The sequence below is a fragment of the Trachypithecus francoisi genome, unplaced genomic scaffold (genome assembly GCF_009764315.1).
Source record: "Trachypithecus francoisi isolate TF-2019V2 unplaced genomic scaffold, Tfra_2.0 Lachesis_group15, whole genome shotgun sequence".
In the NCBI taxonomy this organism is placed as follows: Eukaryota; Metazoa; Chordata; class Mammalia; order Primates; family Cercopithecidae; genus Trachypithecus; species Trachypithecus francoisi.
Genome location: NW_022681460.1, coordinates 13,811,937 through 13,816,317, shown reverse-complemented (window position 1 = coordinate 13,816,317; position 4,381 = coordinate 13,811,937). Strand labels below are relative to the sequence as shown.

At 38.0% G+C, this 4,381-nt stretch overlaps 1 protein-coding gene across 3 annotated transcripts in view; it reads left to right on the top strand.

The window, feature by feature from the left end:
• HS3ST5 (heparan sulfate-glucosamine 3-sulfotransferase 5) overlaps positions 1-4,381 on the top strand; it is a 290,237-nt gene that overhangs the window by 174,513 nt on the left and 111,343 nt on the right. For 2 of the 3 annotated variants that reach the window (XM_033234348.1, XM_033234349.1), the window contains exon 3: positions 1,460-1,571. The gene's annotated coding sequence lies outside the window, so the exon portion shown is untranslated. The remainder of the gene's footprint in view (positions 1-1,459; positions 1,572-4,381) is intronic. The other variant, XM_033234351.1, reaches the window with a different exon arrangement.

Genomic DNA, 4,381 nt, shown 5'->3' with positions numbered 1-4,381 from the left:
AAGGGCAATTTTAAAGGCGAGTTTGCATGTTTTGTTCCTTGAACTAAATACCTGCAATCACTGATTGTCACATGTTTCTTCTGTTGTAAAAACTGAACTAATTGAAGGTATTACCCTTAGGGGACAAGCTCTACAGTGTAATGAATGTTGAGTGCCCTCTTGAGTTTAGCATTTTAATTATTCATAATTATAATGATTTCTGTTTATTTGAGAACTTTGGAAATAATTCTAGTTTATCAAACAAATTGAGAAACAGAGTAGTTGAGACTTTATTTTGTAATGTTTCATACCGAGGTCAGCAGGCTAATGGATATGCCAAGAAGTTCTCACAAGCAAAGGAGCCAGTTTTCTGGGCATGACTGATATATGCCATGTCCTAAAATAGCTGGATGTGCTTTTTTTCTACCCACTCTCTGATTTATCTATAACTATGTGGACAATATTGGGGTTGTGAGGTGAAGAGTTGACAAGAATACAACTGGAAGAAATTGGAAATAATTTATGAAAGTATGTTAATCATAGAGGAGACAAAACAGACTCAGTAGCTGGCTATTAGCCAAGTGTATAAATTTTTAAGACCAGCTCCTTTATTTGAAAGAGATTTTGTGTGTGTGTGTGTGTGTGTGCGTTTTGTACCCTAAATCTATTTGCATATAATGGATCCAAGTAAAAGATGGGTTTCTAGGCTAGTATGGACCAAAATAATCTTTTTGTCAACCGCAATTGGATATATATTAGTGAAATGATGTATTAGAGGCCTACAATCTGTTTAGATGTCATACACACTCTTAAAAGTAGCCTGAAATAGTAATTAAATATTACTTTTAAAAAAGAGCTTGGCATTGCTCTGTTTCATTTTTCTCATCTCTTTCTTTTTTTTCATCACACTAATACAGCACTTTAGTTTTAGAGCCAAACATGTACTCTGCAGCTAGAGAATTAGAATTACTGGTAGCTTATATTCAACTTAGGAAGAAGCAGCAACTGCATAATATATCCAAATAGTAGCAAAGGTAAGAATGATTGAAATAAATAATCATATGACTATCAGCAGGTCTGGAGATACGCAATACATAACATTTTTAAGGAGAATAACTTTAACCACTCTCACCTAAAAGTCTCAGCAGCCAGATCGGAAACAAGGTTCTGCTATACAAATGTTATTGAAAAGTCCATGTGGGCAGCTCCCCATTTCGTAGCCCATCTCTGATCAAGGGAAATTAACAATTACATATTCCAGGGTTAAGCTCAAATATGATTCCTGCTCTTCCCATGTAAATTGTTCAATAAAGGGACTGGAGGTACCATGAACAAAGAAAAAGAGAAAGAAATGTTCTTATCGTCCACAATATACTTCTCCTTCCAACAGCAAATCTAACCACAGCGGGGAAAGGGCCGCAAAAAGAAACAAACAAAAAGACTAATTGGAAAATCACTTTGCCTCCGTGTCCACCCCCAGGTGCTAAAGCAAGGGACAAACCAAAAGGACAGCCAGTAGGTGAGGAGAGGCCATGGAATACCCGCCAACAAGATAATCATCGCTGGAATAATAGGGACCTGTCTGAATGTAGGTATGTGTGCCAAAGATTTCTGCATGCTCTCGCAGTCCGTTATCTGGCATTCCCTACTTTCATCCGTGTTATATACCTGCCATCTCCTCACTCACAGTCACTCGGAAACCCCTGGTGGCCTTCTAGCAGGAGGTCTTTCTCCTCTCTGGGGTTTCTAAAACACTGTACAAAATCACTTTAAACTGCCCCCTGCTCTACCCTCAGTGTTGCCCGTGTTGAAACCTTCCCCGTCACTGAAATGGATTCTTTTTTAAAAACAAAAATTTTATTTATTTTCTTTTGTGTGTGTTGTTTTTTGTTTGTGTGTGTGTGTTTATTTTTGGCAAGCTGCAGTTATCATGACACTGATTCTTATTTCCTAAACACAGAGATCCTTTGTCTTTACTGTTCGCATTATCTGAAATACCTTTCCCAACTACTCTTTGATAGTTTTAGGTCTGTTGACTCTCAAAGGCGAAACAAAGTCAAAGTCCACCTACATCACCACAATCTTGCCGATTTCCTTATCCCCATTATTTCCCTTCTTCCAAACTTCTGTAGAACTTATTGTATACCTCCTGTGACATTTGTTGGACACGTTCTGTCATGCTTTTTATCCATATGTGCATATAGCCTGTGTCCTTGGTGTGACAACTGTTTCTTTCTGGAAAAGACAGGATCTGTTGTGTTTTTGTATACCAGAATCCAGGAAGAGGGGAAACCAGCATGTCATGAGCTATTGTGACGGAGTGAGGCAGCACAGGGAAGTGGCTCAGAGCATGGACTCTGGAGCTAGACTGCCTGCGTTTGAGATCCTGCTCAACCAATTACTAGCTGGGTGATCTTGGCAAGGTTTTTTGTTAAAACTGTTAAGCCTTAATATCTTTAAAATAGGCATAATAATACTATGCATTTCATTGAGTTGTTGTGATTAAATGAGTTGATTAGAACAATATCTGACACACATTAAACACTCAAAGTTATTACCTACTTACTACTGTGTCTACAGTAATATTCTATCTTAATTTCCTCAAAACAGGAACACTGTGTCCCTGGATAAAAATACTAAAGGAAGCAGAATCAGGACTAAAGTTTCTGGTGTGAAACCCCAGGCTGTATCATTCTGAACATTGTCTCACACACATGTGCATAGTGACTAGTTGCTATTAATAACAATAAAATTTATTCTTCTCCAGCCACACACGGTAGCATGTGCCTGTAGTCCCAGCTGCTCAGGAGACTGAGGCAGGAGAATGGCTTGAGCCCAGGAGTTTAAGGCCGCAGTGAGCTGTGATCGCACCACTACACTTCAGTGTGGGTGACAAAGTAAGACCCTGTCTCAAGAAGAAAAAAATTAATCTTTTCTGTTCTTACAGTTTTAAACTAAAGTATGCTGAGATGTCACTGTTTTATATTAAAAAATAATCAGAAGATGAAATGTTTCCACTTAACTGTAAATACCTTTTTTTAGTGTACTAATTCAAATGGGATGGAGTCATAAGTACTTTTTTTGGTCTAACTCAGAGGCTGAAATGCAACAAAACAAGTATTTTATGTTCTGAGGCACTGAAGGAAAAGGAGGGAGAAAAACCAAATGGTTATTCCTACCCTAGGGTATTTTAAATCTGGGTGACTCAGTAACGGAAACAGCAGAAACACCGAACACAATTTAACCACTCATTCCTAGGTTCACTGTGAGATTGATCCTTTTACTGTCCCTCCCTCAGCCTGTGTAATAGTGCAGGTTGGATACAGTATCAGTGTCTATAAAAAAATAACATTTTGGGATTTGGTGCAATATGCCATTTAAAAGTAAGCTATACAATTTATATGAAGTAGTTTTAAAATTATTTTGTTCTATTTGAAAATGTTTTGGAGAATTTACAAAGACCTTGGTTAAATGGAAGATACCAGCCTCTCTTGGAATCTCTTTATTGTCTAGAAAATCATTAAGTCTTGTACTTGTCACTTGCAAAATTCCTTGGGTGCTGCTGTTTCTTTGTGCATCGGAAGTACTGAACACTGTGCTGGAATGTGGCAGATGACTGATAAATCCTTAGATTATTGGTAAATATTTTACCACCCTACTGATACATTAAGTACACTGTGCCCCCTAGCCCAACACAGAATTCCAGAGTCGCTTCATACTCTCAGTAGACCTAAAGAAACTACCTTTAGTGAAGATGACCAAGACTAGGGATTAGAAGGATGAGCAGTTTTGAACACTAAACCTTATTCTAGGTATTTTTACTTTATTATTTTTGTTTTTTAATTTTTTAGAAATGGGGTTTCGCTGTGTTACCCAGGCTGATCTTGAACTCCTGTCCTCAGGGGATCCTCCCACCTCAGCCTCCCAAGTAGGTGGATTATACGCAGGAGCCAGCATGCCTGGGTTAAGTTTTTAACTTTACACACATCATTTCATGTAATCCTCAAGTAACTCTATGAAGTAGGCATTGTTGTCCTCATTTACCAACAAGGAAGCTAAAATCCAGAGAGTTTAACTAATATATTTAAAAATCACAAGGCTGGTGAGAAAGAATTTCTGGTGCAAGTCTAATCCAAAGACCAAACCAGTGACGAGCAGTCATGGGGGTGAACTGAGCGCTAGGTTCAGCGTCCTAAGGCAGGTATTCTGCTCTGACACTGACGTCAAGTTGCCTCAGGCATATTATAGAACTTCCTCATGCTTCAGTTTTCTCATTTCACTTGACATTACTATGAAGATCAAGATATTTTATTTGTGAAATAGCTTTGAAATGATCAGAAGTGCTATAAATATTAATTATAGTTGGGTTTGGTAAATACAAACATTGAAACAAAATATCCCT